The 18,174-nt window shown below is 48.6% G+C and overlaps 1 long non-coding RNA gene across 1 annotated transcript; it reads right to left on the bottom strand.

Moving 5' to 3' along the window:
* Nucleotides 1-1,929: 1,929 nt before the first annotated feature.
* LOC117804089 lies at nt 1,930-15,475 on the bottom strand. The gene is made up of 2 exons (XR_004628261.1): nt 15,358-15,475; nt 1,930-3,475 (listed from the first exon to the last, which is right to left on the bottom strand). It is a non-coding gene; the product is annotated as an uncharacterized LOC117804089 (long non-coding RNA).
* Nucleotides 15,476-18,174: the final 2,699 nt, after the last annotated feature.

Raw genomic sequence — 18,174 nt, 5'->3', positions numbered from 1 at the left:
ATTCAAATACGTTTTGGAAGGAGGCACACTCACAATACAGAATCCATGGGTGACAGGGTTCCACTGAAGTGTAATCCCCATTTCACAGGAACAAAAGCTAAAATGTTAAATGACTTGTCCGAGGCCACACTACCAGTGAGCATCGCAACTAGGGTGTGAACCGAGGCTCCTGGTCCAGCTGCAGCTTTTCTCTGGTGACTGCTGGACTCATCTTCCCTTCAGCAGCCAGCAGCCACTCACCAGGACAGCTGCCGTACGTTCAAATTCCCATGCAAGCTTCTGGGAGAGGAACCTCTGGGGCCACCTGGCTGAAATGAGCCAGAAAAAACCCGAGAGACCATATTTTGGTTTCCTCTTGCACCATCACACAGAACTGGAGACTGAGGTTATTATACTTAATCTGTGCAAAGAGAAGCAATAATCTAGTTTCGTGTTGGTTCTGATTGTCTTCTATCCCCTTCACCACGATTCCTACTCGGACAAGATGAGAAATGTTCCATGACACTGCCGTGAGGGACAGGAGGAATACAAAAACGGATAAAAGACTTAAAACACAGAAAGAAAGAAAAAAACCCTCTGGAGAGAAGCCTCCCCTAATTCTCAGGTTCATGAATTCCTACTCCAGTATCTTCTTCCTGCTATTTAAAGCATTATCCCCTGGTCACATTTCAAACCGGGGACAGGTGATCACGTATCCAGTGGCTTAGAGACCATCACACTGGCCACTCTCAGTATCTGCCTAACTCCAGATTGTCTGGCCAGGCCTGCTCAACCTCTCCAATCCTGACCACCCCAAACACCTGGTTCTTCCCCTAAACCTGGCCTCCCTGCAGCCTCCCCAAGACGACGCAGTCCAGGCCACCATCCTTAGGCAATACCTTGCTAACTGTCCTTCTTTCCATCTCTCGTTTATTCTCAGTACACCAGCCAGTGTGACCTTTAAAACATAAGTTGGATCGTGACACCCTGTCAACTCTTGGATGGCTTCCCATCCTACCCAGAGCAAAAGCCAGAATCCTACAGGCCCCACATTATTTCATCTGCCATTTGCCCCCTAAACGTCCCCTCTGCTCTTCTCCCCTCACTCACTCTGCTTAGTGGCTTCCCTGAAAATGCCAGGTGCCCTCCGTACAAACAGTTCCCTGTTTGTAAGGTTACCTCTCCTGACCACACATTGTTGCAGGCTCACTTGCTAACCTCATTCAGTTCCCTGCTCGACTGGCAGGTGTTCAGTGAGGTCCTGCCTGACCACCTTATTTAAAACAGCGACCTCAAACATGGTTGGACTTTTTACCCCTTTCTCCACTTTATTTTCTTTTTTTCATGGCACTCATCACCATCTGACATTACTGTCAGTCTCTGTCACCAAGTCATAAGCTCTGCAAGGGCAAGAAGTGTTTTTCCATTTTGTTGGTTCTTTTTAATTCATGGAAAAATTCCTGGTTCATTGGAACCTAAAATTGCAGTTGGAGGGATGAGTACATTTTCAGATTGGAAGGAGTTTTAAAAATGGCAATACCCAGGGGCACCTGGGTATCACAGTCGGTTGAGCATCCAACTTTTTTTTTTTTTAAAGATTTTATTTATTTATTTGACAGAGATAGAGACAGCCAGCGAGAGAGGGAACACAAGCAGGGGGAGCGGGAGAGGAAGAAGCAGGCTCACAGCAGAGGAGCCTGACGTGGGGCTCGATCCCATAACGCCGGGATCACGCCCTGAGCCGAAGGCAGACGCTTAACCGCTGTGCCACCCAGGCGCCCCGAGCATCCAACTTTTGATTTGATTTTGGCTCAGGTCATTAGCTCAGGGTCCTGCGATCAAGCCCCACATTATTGGGCTCAGGTTGGAGTCTGCTTAAGATTCTCTCTCCCTCCCCTCTTCCCCTCCCTCTCATGCTCTGTCTCACTCTCTAAAATAAGTAAATAAGTCTTTTTTAAAAAATGGCAATACCCACATTGCTCCTTGCCCTGCTTTCCCACTGAGTAGCCAGTGTGAACCCTGCTGTCCCAGGCGCTCCAGCCTACGGTAAACGGGGGGGCGGGGGGGAGGAAGAGTAAAGGGGGCTGCAGCTTCCCACTCCTTTGGACACCTAAAATGTGAAAGAAATAATGTAGCAATGAGAATGTCCTTAAAACGGAGGCTGAGGAGTGCCTGTGTGGCTCTGTCTGTTAAGTGGCTGCCTTCAGCTCAAGTCATGATCTCAGCGTCCTGGGATCAAGCCCCACACTTCCTGCTCAGCAAGGAGCCTGTTCTCTCTCTCCCTCTGCCTGCCACTCTGCCTACTTGTGCTCTCTATCTCTCTGTTAAATAAATAAATAAAATCTTTAAGAAAAAAAAAAACAGAGGCTGAATGTGTATTTCCATTCCTCGCAACCTCAGAGAAAAGCCAATGAATAAAACAAGGAGTGGATTCTCCTGGGAAAATCCGTGTTTGGCCGTCATCATAGGAACAGTCATAGTGGGGCCAAGAGACCTGGGTGGAGGCTGTGCCTGCAGCGGGAGCAAACTGGGTGGTGGGGTCAGTGAGGCTGGGGACTCCTGGGGTGTCTTCTCCACTCCCCACCCCGGATCCCTTCTAGTCCTGTCCTGCCCCCCTCAGCAGCCACCGGGCTGGTCTCCAGTGGCACCCCCCCTTTGTTCTGAGCTTGCTGGGCATCCGGTGTAGATGGCTCCACCACCATACCTCCAGGAACATCACCAGGCAGCCTTGTACCCCACTTGTGTGCAGAGGCTCCCCACGGCTACATGAACGGGAACTATGTGAAGGAACCTTCGATGCGATGAAGAGGAGGCCGGCTCCCTCCCGTGCTGTCCTTCATTCCAGAGAAGCATGCAGCTCCTCTGAGGTCATGCAGCACAGCACAGCCCCTCAGAAACAGCCCCACCTGCTAGCGGCCCCTGGCCAGAGGCTCAGGGGAGCAGCCGAGGTTTGGAGGTGCTGCAAGGAAACAGGGACCTGAGACCGCAGGACCCCATGGTGGAGCAGAAACCGAACCCCGAGCCCCAGCTCCTCTGTCACCGAAGCCTGGACGAGAGCAGGGGGACGGCCCCATTGTTCTGTGACTCCTGCTGTGCTTAGTTTCCAGGTGATCATAGAAAGCATTACATGTGCTCACACCAGGGGTTCTTTGTCTCCACTTCATGCTTGACCTACGTTTGTGATCAGTGATTGTTGTCACCGACATCTTTTGAGCCAGACTCCGGGCTAAAGTGTCCCTGGCTGTGGTCACCCGGGCCTGGGAGGTAGGCACTTCCTGGCCCCCACTTTACAGGCAAAGAACTGAAGCTTAGGGAAGTCTGGAAATGATGCCAAGGCACTGGGGCAGGGGCAGTACTGGAACTCTCTTCTGTCACCTCCATGTTCCCAGCTCTCCTTCAGCACGGTCTCCGTCCGTCCTTCAGAATGGCTAGAAGGAAAATCAACAGACGCCCGAGTCCTGAGCAGCCCCAGGGAGGATTTGCAGCACACAATGATCTGAAATGGAAAAAAAAGAGGCATTTCTAGACCCAGAACATATTTGCTCCAAGTAAGGAGAACTTTGTCTTCCACGGAATCACACACCAGGTGAGGATGGAGCCGCGGCTCTGATAGGAAGGAACTTAAACCCTTTCAGCAATCGTTTCCCTGCAGGGGAAAAGCGGGAATAGTACAATAGGTACTATTTTACTAATTTTTAAAGCGCAATTACGAAAACACTTTTAGGTGCAGAGACAAACCAGCAGCGTGAAATCGATCTTGATGACCTGGACCTTGCAAGGAGAAGCCCCGTCACCAGGTGGAACTCAGCCAAGGGCAGAGGTGGTGACCTTGAGACCGCATCATCTAGACTTTGATCAAGGAGGTGCCAGTGCGCTTGAAATATCCAGGTCTGGGAAAGAAATCACCCATGTCCTCCTGGTCACACCTGCTGCTGGAGGCTCAGGGATGAGGGGCGGGGGAAGCTGGTCCCCAGGGACAATTTAAGGAGATCCCACTTGTCCCAGAGCTTGTCAGCAGGAGGTCTCCATTGCCAGCTTTGATTTTTGTTCAAAGGACAACTTGGAGAAAGCTGCCTCCCTCAGAGCTCATGGAGCTTTCCCTCCTTCCTACACAGCTGGCTTTCCCAAGGGCTCAAATCTGTGAGCCTTGCTGCCTCATCACATAACTAGCATCATCCTTCATGTCTTACTGAGATTACCTGTCCATCGATCTCTACTCCCTGCTGGACTTGGAAGTTTCTAGATGGCCCAAACGTACATATCTTCTATTGTATTTATTTATTTATTTTTAGAGAGGGAGAGGGGTGGGGGAGGAACAGAGGGAGAGGGAGAGAGAGACTCCGAAGCCGACTCCACGCCCAATGTGGAGCCGGGTGCAGGGCTCAGTCTCACCACCCTGAGATCGTGACTTGAGCCCGAAATCAAGAGTCAGAGACCTGACCGACTGAGCCGCCCAGGCGCCCCATGTATCTTTTGAGTCCCTCACACCATGCCTGGCCCACAGTCGTGCCATTCATCGGCCCTTGATGACATAATAGATTAGCCCCGAAGTCCAGATTGCCTAAGCAGACCTGGAGGAATTTCACAGAACCCGCCCCGGCCTGCACGCTTCTGACAGAGGCCAGGCTGGAAAAAGCAGAGCGAACCATCCTCCTGAGGCCAGAAGTGGGAGACGTGTGGAGAAACAGAATGCAACTGTCTTCCACATCCTCGTCCTGTCGGAGCAGGACCCCCCTCACGGGAGATGTGACCAGTAAACCTACGCGTTAGCCCACGACTGCGTCACTTCAGCGATTCCCCCAATTCCAAGCGAATCTAGAACGCTCCTTCTGTCCCAACACTGAAGGCCCCACTGCCGTCTGTGGCGGCGGCATTAAGAGACATTTTTTTAAAAATGTAGCTCACATTGCTGGCCTGTCGGCCCCGAGTCTTCAGTGCGTTTGCCTAAGTCAGGAGCGCTCTATCCCCGCACATTTGGGCCTACACCTAAACCTGGCATCAGTCATGAAATCGTGCTGTACGGTCGCGGCTGGGGACACCGAGGCAAACGCTCGCAGGCTGTATTCACGGTAAGGCAGGCACACGCTTCTGCGCTCGCTGCAACACCGTCCTGTTCGGAAAGTTTACTCTTCATATACATAGAGAGGTGGGTTGGATACTTTTCCTAAGGACACAAAATACACTGCAGAAAAAGAAACAGAACTATCTTCAACATTTGCCAAAAAAGCAACTTGATAAAGAAGAGAAAATACAACTTTACTTTCGGTGCCTCGACACATACTGGATACAGACTTAAAAAAAAAAAAATTACAAATGTCTACACCTTTGTGTTCTTAAAGTATTACTTATATTGAGTATAAGGCCATTGTCCTTTTCAAAATAGGAGGTTTTCTCTACCTATATAACTACACAGTGCTGTCCCATCATTTAATTGGGACCCCGAGTTGCCCTGGATGATTCTGGACGTGAGGATGAAAATCTGCCCCTGACCTTCATCCTTCCACACGCTTACTGGGTGCCAGGCCCGGCAGGACATTTTGAAGGGATGACTGCTGATAAAATGCCTGCCCTCGGGGCCCGTATAACCGGGAGATGGGCATTAAGGAGGGCACGTGTGGTGATGGGCACTGCGTGTTACACGCAACTAATGAATTGTTGCACACTACATCAAAAACTAATGACGTGCTTTATGCTGGCTAACTGAACGTAACAAAAAATAAATAAAAAGTAAAGAGAAAAGGGGGCCAGTGTATGGAGGAGGGCCAGACCCAGGGTGTGTGAGGCAGAGTAAGTGGCCAGAGAAGGTGGATGGAGGTGGCCCTTGAGGGAGAACAAGCCAGCCAAAAGAAGAGCCGAGAGCAAAGCAAACCAAATGGAAACAGCAGCAGCTTCCAGAGCTCGGGGCTTGAGAGGCCCAGCCAGCGACAGGGCCAGAGCTCTGTGGTCTGGGAGAAAGCTGAGAAGTTGCTTGGGCAGAAGTTTGAGTGTAATCTAGGAGGATGGGAAGCCACTGAAAGATTTTAGTGAGGAAACCACATGACTGACGTACAATTTTTAAAGATCATTCTCTTTATCTTGGTTGTGGTTACATGAATCTACACACGATATGATTGCAGACACACACCCACACACACAAGCACGTCGGGTCATAAAGTCCTCTCTGGGCTGCACCAGGGCCAATATCCTGCTTTGACATTTATTTGTTGTTTTGATAATTGTGCAACATGGTATTACTGGCAGAAACTGGGTGGTGGGTACACGGGATCTCCTTGCACGTTATTTTTTGCACCTTCCTGTGAATCTATAATTATTTCAAAAGAAAAAAGTTCAAAAAAAAATCATTCTGGTTCCAGGGTAGAGAACGGATGGAAGGGAGGTTTTGCAGCAAATATGACAAGACACGGTGGTGGGGCTTGGAGCAGAGGGAGAGGGAGAAAGAGAAGGGATTCAAATTTTAAAATTGAGGGGCGCCTGGGTGGCATAGCGGTTAAGCGTCTGCCTTCGGCTCAGGGCATGATCCCGGTGTTGTGGGATCGAGCCCCACATCAGGCTCCTCCGCTATGAGCCTGCTTCTTCCTCTCGCACTCCCCCTGCTTGTGTTCCCTCTCTCGCTGGCTGTCTCTCTCTCTGTCGAATAAATAAATAAAATCTTTTAAAAATAAATAAATACATTTTAAAATTGAAACAGAAACTCTCAGCAGAGTAGCTGTTACAGGGCCAGGGATGGGGCAGTGGGGGAGGGGAGAGGATGACTCAGGGGATGGAGGCTTCAGCAGCGAGCTGGATTGTGGTTATACTCTGTAACATTTTTCTGGGGGGGTGGGGGAATCCCGGGGAGAAAAGTTTGAACTGGCAGTCTCTTCAAAATAACAACCCTAAATAAGCATCTTGGACACAGCATGTCATTAATAATACTGGGAATAAAACACTTTGAAAAGAGGGGATTTTAGACAGTCCAGGAGTGAAATGAAGTTAGAAACTCTGGACTCTGATCCAGGTATTGCTCTGTATTGTGTGACCCTGGACAAATCATTTCTTTCCCTCAGAGCCTCTCTACTCACCTGCAAAAAAATGGACTAAACAGAAGATCTCTGAAATTCTGCCTTAAAAATTCCGAGAGGGGCACCTGGGTGGCTCAATCAGGTAACCATCTGCCTTCAGCTCAGGTCATGATCCCAGGGTCCTGGGATCAAGCCCCACATCGCGGCTCCCTGATCAGCAGGAAGCTTGTTTCTCCCTCTCCCACTCCCCCTGCTTGTGTTCCCTCTCTCATTGTGTCTCTCTCTGTCAAATAAATAAAATAAAATCTTTAAAAAAAAATTCCGGGAAACAATACTGATGTTGGAAGACCCTTTTTATATCCTTACTGACTCCAGGCATGGTAAGTGGCACAGTGGCTTGTGTTTTCTCTGGACACCAATTCTCAGAACATAAGTTGCTTTTAATTTCCATCGAGGCCAACTTTGCATTGCAGAAAGAGCCCCCGGGTGGCTCCCAGTCCAAGAAAATCAGCATCGTTGCAAAGTCTCCCAGCCCGTGTGTGGGCAGTAATAAAATACACTGTGCACCCCGGAAAGTTCTTCTATTTTGTTTAATTTAAGCGCTCCACGGTCTGCACCTGAATTAGCCTCAAGCCACGGAGAAGCCACTGCTGACGGAGTTGAAACCGTATCTGGGCTTCATGGATACAGTCGGTGTCCATTTAGTGCGCCTGGCTCACTGCCACCACGTCCCACTGCCTTCAGCCTCCTCTGCCACTCTGCTTAGACCCTTCCTGCCTGAACCACGGGCACGGTCATTTCCCTGCAGGCTGTATTTTCAGTTTGATTTGATTGATGCGCTGCATTTATCAGACTGCAGGTGTGGCCTTGCCACGTGAATATCTCTTACGAAGCCCAAGGAAAGGGGTCTCTGAAAAGGCACAGGTTCCAGAAACACACTAGCATGAGCCCTACACGCGTACGAGAGCCTGACAGGAATCCAGACTCTGCTCCGGGACAGAACGCAGGCATCCCTCTTTCCCTTGACTCAGTGGGCATTTATTTGGGGGCCTGCTAGGTGACATGGGTGTCCGAGGGGACCAGGGAGAAGCTGCCACTTCAGGGAGTCTTGCTGAGGCCACGTGTCCCAGACAGAGAGACACCCAGAGAAACTCAATCCGAGGGGCCCTCCCAGCAAGGAAATCACTTTTCAGATCACACACAACTGGATTTTCCAGGTGAGGCCTCTGAACGGGGATCGTATGAGCAGGTGCATCTGGAGAGAGTTGTCACCTGCCCGCAGGTGGGAGGTGGCTGAGCGGGTATCTGGCTTCAGTGTCCTAACCTAACCTACTCTAACCTACCCTAACCTACCCTACCCTAACCTACCCTAACTTAACCTAACCTACCCTAACCTACCCTAACCTACCCTAACCTACCCTACCCTAACCTAACCTACCCTACCCTAACCTACCTTGACCTAACCTAACCTACCCTAACCTACCCAAACCTACCCTAACCTACCCTAACTTAACCTAACCTACCCTGACCTACCCTAACCTAACCTAACCTACCCTACCCTAACCTAACCTACCCTAACCTAACCAAACCTACCCTAACCTACCCTAACCTACCCTACCCTAACCTACCCAAACTTAACCTAACCTACCCTGACCTACCCTAACCTAACCTAACCTACCCTAACCTACCCTACCCTAACCTAACCTACCCTAACCTAACCTACCCTACCCTAACCTAACCTACCCTAACCTAACCATACCATACCATCCGAACCAGTAGGCTGCGATGCCACTACCCCACAGAGCCGTGTGAGCTGTGGCCGGCAGCCCGAGAAGCAGCCCCCCACCTCTGACTCTGGCCCTCGGTTTCCCAGGCCTGAAGGTGGATGGAACGCATTGCTGAAGCCTTTGGCATTTCAGTGCTGCCGGGGCGCGTGAAAGCCCCGAGCATCTCCAGTTGCTCTGCTGAGCTCAGTTGCAGACACAGTGTTCCACTGGGTGGGGCAGGCTTGGGGGCAGGTGTGTCACACAAGCCATCCGCTGTGTGCCCGACTTGGTGAGACCTGTGCCGCTGGCAAACCACCGAGAGTACCAGGCTGGCTTCTAACCCCCCATCTCCAGCCTCGAGTCAGTGTGAACCACTGTTATCCGAGGTTTGGGCTGCGTCAAGAGTGAGCCCCCATGACCGCTCAGAAGTCATACGCACATGCACAGTCACTGCCCCCTGCCCCCCACTATTTGCTGCTCATTGCATCATCTGCTGCCCCATAGGACCACGAAGACATGGAGGGGGGAAGACCAGTCCACTTTGTCATTTTGCAGCAAGGAGTTCTGGGCATTTTCAGAGCCGCCCCCCCCCAGCCCCGGGGAGAGCAATGCATTAAGCACTGGGCAGGGGTACTGGCGCGTGCATAAGCAGGAGTTGGTGACAGATTGGCCACTTTGTCAGGCCAGCCTACGTGCTCTCACCGAGGTTCCCAAGGGGTAGCCTCTCTGGCTGCATGAATCTGAGGAAGCTTCTGTCGCAGGGGAGGGGCTTGTCGTGATGCTAAAGTCTCCCCCATGGGGCAGCTCTCCTGCGCTCCCAGTCCTGCCAGGCAGTGACAGGCTGCTCAACAATGGATTATCCCCAAATGTTCTCCAACAGAATCCAAGTCTGATCAACACCCTTGTCAAAGGAGACGGCCTACATCGAGAGAGATCAAGGGTCATCAGAGTAATGCTGCTTTCCTGAAACCGACATATGTGGCGCTCAAAGATGGAACGCACCTGAGCTATGGGGTCGTATACTTCTAAAAGCAACCTGGACAGGGCAGTGGTTTGGTTGCCCAGAATGGGTTATAGATGCCTTGAGTCTGTTTCACCTGCTGCTATGAACCAGGGCCCCATGTGCACACTTGGCGAGCCTTCCCTCCTCGTGCAGGAGCTCCTACCAGCGGTCGTGTGTGCAGTGAGTAAAGCCCAGGAGGCTGGGGGCAGCTGGCCCACAACAGTAGGGCTCGGCCACAAGGAATGGATTTGGCAGACACCTCTGAGGACAGAGCAGTGATGGTATCTCTGAAAGTCCAGTGATCAATCATTGGCTTGAAAATGGTGACTACTCCCTTCCTTCTACAATTCACTTCCTGATTGGGTCCCTGAAAGGCCAGCCCCCATGCCAACCGGTGCCCTGATTTTTAAAGCAAGAAAGGAGAGAAAGAGATCATGTGTCGGGAGCAACTTCCTGTGATTATCTGATGGAATCATTCGAGTTTCGATTTATAACCAGACCACAAATGCTGTCTAAGATGATAAGCACGTATACGTTCTTGCCCACACCCAGGCATTACTTGTCTTCTAGGCATTAACATCACCCCACGTAGCTTATTAGTTATATAACTGGTAATTTTATATAAATCATGTTAATTAGGGATATTGCCTGTGTGTTCTTACCATGTTGCCTTAGGTACTCATACGACAGGTGCTCAAAAATCCTTGTTGAACGAAAGAGCAAATGAATTAGAAGGCAAACATCAAGTCAACCATAAATCAACCCAGAGTCTACCACTGGCTGGACATGAAGGCATTGCTTCTCTCTGGTCCCTTTTATGGACTGAATTATGTCTTCCCAAAATTCTTATATGGAAGCCCTAACCCCAAGAGTGGCTGTATTTGGAGACGGGCCTCTAAGGAGGTCATTAATGTTAATGAGTTCATAAGGGTGGGGCCTTGATCCAAAAGGATTAGTGTCCTTAACACCAGAGAGGGTCCCCCCACCCCCCACTGCCATTCGAGGGTATGAGGTGACAGCCACCTACAAGCCAGGAAGAGGGCCTTCTCCAGAACCCAACCACACATCTGATCTCAGACCTCCAGCCTCCAGAAGTGTGAGAAATCAACATCTGGTGGGGAAGCCCCCTAATCTGTGGTATTTTGTTATGGTGCCCAAGCTGACTGAGACAGTCCTCTACCCGTGGGCCTCCTCCAGGCTCCCTGCGGTTTTTCTGTTTTTATCCCCCAGAGTCCTGGCCCTCATCTCTTGGTGTCAACCTAGAGATGCTTAATTCTAAAAAAAAAACATCTGTCCAGTCTCATGACTCACAGCATGACTTGAATGTGTTATTCCTCCTACAGAGTCCCCGTATTTTCTTTTCCTAAAACTAAAGCATTCATAGCAAGAGGGAATTACCAGCGAGAAGATGAGAAGACCCCAGGCAGCCACACGAGGAGTCAAACTCACTCTGGGGTCTAGGAATGAGGACTTCCCCTTAAGGATACACATGTGTGAGAGCAAGGGAAATGGGGAATCCCGGGAAAGCTGGCCCAGCAACCACCTGGCCGCAGGGAAGAACAGCCCCCCAGAGAGCAGACCCCTAGCACAGGAGCCAGAAGGAACCCCATTCAAGGCCGTTCTGGCCGACAGCTATCCTGTCTGCAGTGGCCGGAGAGTGGGGATCCCCACGTCAGGGTGAGCCCCCCTCGCCGTCCTCCCTGTCCAGCTCCTGCCTGCCCTGCAGCCCTGGCCCCTCGGCCTCCCTGCCTTCTGCTCTCTGGTCACTGCTGCACACTCAAGGCCCCTCCCCGTGTGTGTCCGCAAGTCTTTCTTCAGGATCCCTCACCAACTAGAAGCTTCCACCTGGTTCTCCAAAGCAAACTCCAGAAAGAGAGAGACTAGTTGATCTTTTTGTTCCCCTTGAGTGAGGCTGTAACCCCAACCTCCCACAAGCTGACAGCGAGCCCAGGCTGCTTGCCCTTGAGGCAGGAGTTCTCCCCAAACCCAGTGGTCTCAGAGGGGTGGGATCCATCGGGTTGGGCTGGGGCTGGCTGGGGGCATGGGGGGTACAACTGTGGGGGGAGTGGTCAGGTTGGCTGGTGGGGCCCGGGGAGGGGGTGGTTCTTGTGATGCCAGGCACAGAGAGGGACACATGGTGGGTGTGCTGTTTCCCAAGGAGGAGGCTGCCTACGGTTGGCGTGCTGAGAACCAGGCCAGTCTGGTGCTGAGGAAGCATCTGGTGTGTCACTCGGAAAGACACTCTGACAAGAGGGAGTGGCAGACGCTGAAGACAAACCATCTATTTCATAGCTTCACCTCGGGCTTGAGCTTCGTGGCCTGGGCATCTGCCCAGCCCACGCCATCGTCCCTCAACCACTCTGTATATATTCACTACATGCATGTGAAATAGTCATACGTATTAAATAAGCAGAATTATTTGCTCTGGTTCTGGAGATAACCTATTTTTTAAGATAGCCAAAGTGTGAAGGTCAGTGTAAAAAAGAGACGTGACCCAGAAATTCCAAGTCACATCTCCATCCCTCCCCCCAGCAAATGCTACAACAAGCCAGATCACAATGAGTGCTGTTAAGAGGAAACCTAAACGCTCCCCAGGGACACACACACTTTCCTAGCTCCTACCGCTCCACCAACATCACAGACAATAGGGCTGATCTGGCTTGAAATCACTTCAAGTTCTAAAAACGGCCCTTTAAAAAAAACACTATCATGGAAATTGATCTAGGCTGGGCTTCATAGATGTCACTCCAAAAAAAGAAAACCACATCACTGTCCTTTCTTCCCCCTCTCTTCCTCCTCCTCCTCCCTCTCATTCTGCAGGTGCTCTGAACTGTGAGGCGAAGGCTCCAACTAGAACAAGGGGAACTAACGGCATTGCCCCCACGTTAATGGATCACGCGCTGGGGACGGCCATGGATTTAAAGCTCTGTGTGAGCACCCTCTTCTGAGCCAGTAATTCCCCGTTTGTCTGCTGAGATTGGGTCTGTCATCAGCATTCATGTCCATTTGAAAGATTTTGAGATGTTGTATTTAACAAAAGCAATTTGTCCTTCATCAGTAAAGGCGAAGAGAGTTGGCTTTTCTCCAGCCATTTCTTTAAAAACATTAAATGGCCAAGTAGCTTTGAAACCACTCAGAAATGAGCTCTGACAGTCCCAGCTGTTGAACAAAATTGCTCAAGAGACAAAAGAAGCCGATCGAAAGTGGGGCGAATCTGTCGTGGCATCAACATCCATTCATGGAGCTGGAGGTGGAGAGGACACCAGACGTGGCCTCCGGTCCCAAGGGGCATCCGTACTACCATGGACAGTAACAACCAGCTCTTCCTAAGCACCTATTCCATGTTAATGACTTATGTATATTGTCCCTGGTCTTATAGCAATCTTCTAAGGCAGATGACAAACAATTTAATTGAGGAACAGGCCATGCATATAAATGAAAAAAAAATATAAGGAAATATATGTAAAGTTTCAAACACACAGTTAAAAAAAAACAAAACTGTTACTGGAGTTTTGAGGAAGAACGTCAACAAGGGTGCTCTTTTGAAGGCTTCCAGAAAGTGTGGCAGCACGAGAGAAAGAGGAAGTCCTTCTTGGGAAGGGAGGGGCAGCTGAGGCCAAGTCCCAGAGATTTATGAACCTGGAGGGAGGGAGGGGGAGCAGAGGGAGGCAGCAGGGGGGCTGAGTTCTTCCACTGGGTTGACCAGATCTCACATGCTTCTCTGTGCATACCTCTGGGCTAGAGGGTTCCTCAAATGTGCTGCAGTTGGCTCAGAGCCCGCAGAACCACCTTTTTTGGGGCGAGCTTGCCTTCCTCCCCAAGAAGACTTCATCAGCTCCGTCTTATGACATCTTTCCCTGCCTGTGTGCCTGCCTACAGCCCTTACAGTCTGGAGAGCCCAAATTATCAAGCGGTGGTTTTTTGTTGTTGTTTTTTGGTTTTTGTTTTAACCATTTTCTTAATTTTTATTTAAACTTTAGTTAGTTAACATACAGTGCAATATTGGCTTTGGGAGTAGCATTCAGTTCATCACTTCCATACAGTACCCAGTGCTCATCGCAACTAACGCTCTCTTTAATGCCCATCACCCATCCAGCCCATCCCCCACCCACCTCTCTTCTTCAACACTCAGTTTGGTCTCTATCATTAAGTCTCTTAGGGTTTGTTTCCCTCTCTCCATTTTTTCTCTCCTCTTTCCATATGTTCATCTGTTTTGTTTCTTACAATCCACATGTGTGAAATCATACCATATTTGTCTTTCTCTGACTGTCTTATTTCACTTAGTGTGAAAACTTAGCTCTATCCATGTCATTGCAAATGGCAAGATTTCATTCTTTTTGATGACTAAATAATATATTATGTATATCACATCTTCTTTATCCATTCATTAGTCAATGGACATTTGGGCTCTCTCCATAGTTTGGCTATTGTTAGTAATGCTGCTATAAACATTGGGGTGCATGTACCCCTTCGAATCTGGGTTTGTTTTTTTTTTTTAATCCTTTGGGTAAATACCTAGTAGTGCAATTGCTAGCTTGTAAGATAGTTCTATTTTTAACTTTTTGAAGAACTATTCTCCAGAGTTGCTTCACCCATTTGCATTCCCACCAACAGTGTAAGAGGGTTCCCCTTTTTCTGCATTCTCGCCAACACCTGTTGTTCATGTGGTGGTTTCTACAGTCACATGTCCCTCTCCAATCCTTCATGTTGTACACATTTAGTACCTTCAACAAGATGGCAACACCCCGGAAGTCAGAGATGGCATTTTACACTTTCCATATCCTGCTCTCTAACTCTAGATTTGCCCAGGACTCAACCCACCATCCTCTGATCTTCAAACTCATTTTTATCTGCCCTTATTCATAATTGACCCCTCAACCTTTATTCCTACTTATTCCCTGTCCTCCAAGTTCTGCTCCTGAATCTCCAATTGTCCATAGGATAATTCCACAGCCATGTCTTGTCATCATCTCAATATAATATATCCAAAACAGAATAGCCCATTTTCATGACAGACCAGCTCCTACGGCCAACTTCCTCAACTTTGTCAAATATATCACAGTGCACTCAATCATAAAATCCTTTTACAAAATTATAAATGATGAATAAAATGCTTATTGGTTGAATTTCAATACACTGCCTGGCTCTTTTTTTTTAATGTATTTTTTATTTAAATTCAATGTGCCAACATGGGTGCTCAATTTCAACCAAGTGTGTCACTCTGTCCAAGAGCTCAAATGCCTATAACATCTCTCTTGCGTGGCTGTGACTCGTCCAGCAGCCTCCAGTGCCTCCAACATATCTGGGATCCCAGAAGTGAGCCCCAAATGTTCAGTACATTTTTACTATTATTAAGTAAAGTTACTAACCAAAAGTTTATAACTCTTCTAGTCGGAAAGCCTTCTCCAGATACTTTACATTCAGTTTTAATGGATGTGGTTATTGGTTTACAACTCCATCCTGCAAGCATACAAGTACGAGGGGAAAAGGTCCCCACAGAGTTGAACAGCAGAAGGAAGTGTCTCAGAGGAGAGGATTTTAAAGCCATGAGAGAGCCTCAAAAGTATAGCAACACAAAACCATCTCACACAAAGGCAGGAGGCCTTACCTCATTCTGAGAGCAGCGCTGTTTCGTGGTAGAGCATGAGTTATTATGTATAATAACAGCAAATATTTGCCTACTACTTTACATTTTGCAAAATGTTTTCAAAACTATTTTGTCTGCTTCCTTAACCATCACTTCCTCCTTCCCTCCCTCTCTCCCTTCCTTCTTTCCTCTCCTCACACCCCACACTTTAGACTAAAACCACTGCATACATCCAGCCCGCCTAGGATGAGCAGAACTCAATTCCTGAAAATGCATTCCTCATTTGCCCAGAAAAGACCATTCTGCAAAAATCCTTTAAAACTAATTACAAACTAGGGTTTCCAACCTCATAAACTCTATTTACTTTGCTCCAAACCCTCTTTCAATATTTAAAAATGAACACATGTTTTATGGAGCTATAATCAGTGTGTTCACGCTATTTCAAGTTCTGGTTTGTTTGTTTTTTAAACTTCCATTTTTTTTCAAATACAGTATCCATATTAATCAACACTTTCACACAGCATCTTATTAGCTATCCCATATTCCATTACATTCCCGTACCATAGTTTGCTAAATCGACAAAATACCCTTTAAAATACATTTTCAGCATGCTGCATGCTGAGGGATGCCATCTGCACTGACCTAATGCAGGCCCCACCAGGGAGGAAACCCTGACATTTCATTTCTCTTTCACAGTCACTGCCACAAATCTTTGTGCAGTAGCTGCCTCCAGCAAAATGCCAGATTGTACCTTGAGAGTGGGGTGGGGGGGAGCTAATTCCCACTCCTGTCTTTCACCTGTCTCTTTCTGTTAGAAGCTCAGTTGAGGCAATTTTATCCGTGGGAGAAGAAAGTCAGGCTGCCTGTTGGTGCTTTATTTTTATACCCACTCATGTCCTTCTGTGGCAAATGTCATATCCAAAACCAGAATCAGGGGTCATTTAGCTCCCATGATGCTGGAAAACACTAGTGTTCCTGAGCGGTAGGTGGATGGAGTCCCCAAGCTTTCAACATGGCCAGCAGAGACAAACTGCAAAGCCCCAGGACGTTGTTGCTCCCCACACTTAGTTCATCTCAATGCCACTGACCTCCATCAGCTCTCCTTGGACATGGACGCCAAAGTCCTTGGGAACAGCCAAGCTGATTGGAAAGTAACCACTGCAGAGTCGTCTGAAGTAAGTGACCACCAGAAACCTCTACTGAACACATGTTGTATGCTAGGGCTTGGAAATGCAGACGTAAAACATCCAGAGTCAAGGGGTTCACTTTCTAAGAGGGGGAGGGAGACAAGAACAACTCGACAGAAAGCACGCGGTGGTGAATGCTGTGGTGGAGGTGTTCGCTACGTGTGATGGCAAGCGCAGCACCTACCCCTGCCCTTCTTCTGTCATCTCGATATCTGAGAAGTCGTTGCCTCCCTGACCCCAGCCAGCAGGTGGGTGGAGCTGACCCCACCCCAGCTCTCAGGAAGCAGGAGGGCCTGAGTAGCTTCTGCTGGTTACTATCACCTTGGCCTCAGCGATTGGTTCAGGGACAGACACTTGACCCAAACCGTCAATACGGCAGAAGGAAATTTTCACAGGATAGGAAAAAATCTTCTTCTGATTGGAACCACAAGCGAATGGGGCCGACATCATGGAAGCAGAGCAGAGGAAAAGAGAGAGATTAGAACCAAGTCACATCATATGAGCCCTGAAGCCAGCCAGACCTCAGGCCAGGTCCACAGTTGAACCTTTCAGTTACAGGAGTCAATAAATTATTTTTATTGGGTGTCTGGGTGGCTCAGTCCGTTAAACTTTGACCTTCAGCTCAGGTCATGATCCTGGAGTCCTGGGATCGAGCCCTGCATCAGGCTCCCTGCTTAGTGGGGAGTCTGATCTCCCTCTGCCCCTCACCCCACTCATGCTTGCTCTCTTTCTCTCTCTCAGATAAATAAAATCTTTGAAAAAAAATAAATTCTCTTTATAACTAAGTCTGCTTGATACGGATTTTGTCTGACGTGCAACACAGTAATAGAACTTGATTGTTGTTTGGTTGGGGAAACTGGCGGACAAACAGCTAGCTCTAATATGACGTGATAGGTGCCATCTCCACAGAAGGAAGCGCCAAGCAAAAGGCATGATTCCGTCTGACTCAGAGGGAGGGGTTCTGCTACATGGGGGCAAGGAGGAAGAGTCTCCTGGTACAATATTCCCTTGTTAGAAGCTTTCATCAGCAACCAGAACATTCAGCCCTTAGAACTGTTTAGATGCCATTTCACACTCAGATAAGAAATCTCCAAGCCAGGAGCACCTGGGTGGCTCAGTAGGTCAAGCGTCTGCCTTCAGCTCAGGTCAGGTCCTGGGATTGAACCCCTGCATCAGGCTCCCTGCTAAGCAGAGAGCCTGCTTCTCCTTCTCTGTCTCCCCCTGCTTGTGCTCTCTCTCTCTCTCTCTCTGTGAAAGAAAGAAAGAAAGAAGAAAGAAAGAAAGAAAGAAAGAAAGAAAGAAAGAAAGAAAGAAAGAAAGAAAGAAAAAGAAAGAAAGAAAGAAAGAAAGAAAGAAAGAAAGAAAAAGAAAGAAGAGGAGAGAAGAGAAGAAAAGAAAAGAAAAGAAAAAAAGAAAAAAGAAAAGAAAAGAAAAAAAGAAAAAAGAAAAGAAAAGAAAAAAGAAATCTCCAAGCCAGGGAGGGTGTGCCTTGCCTAAGGTGTTATATGTCAAAGTTGGAATCAGAATAGAAACCTTAATTTTTTTGAATGATTTCCTTAATTGAAACCAATGAGCCTTTAAAAAAATGTAAGTTCAGGGGCACCTGAGTGGCTCAGTCATTAAGTGTCTGCCTTTGGCTCAGGGCATGATC

The sequence above is a fragment of the Ailuropoda melanoleuca genome, chromosome 10, assembly GCF_002007445.2.
Source record: "Ailuropoda melanoleuca isolate Jingjing chromosome 10, ASM200744v2, whole genome shotgun sequence".
NCBI classification, from domain to species: domain Eukaryota; kingdom Metazoa; phylum Chordata; class Mammalia; order Carnivora; family Ursidae; genus Ailuropoda; species Ailuropoda melanoleuca.
The sequence above is the reverse complement of the archived record's forward strand: the minus strand, read 5'-3'. Positions and strand labels throughout refer to the sequence as shown.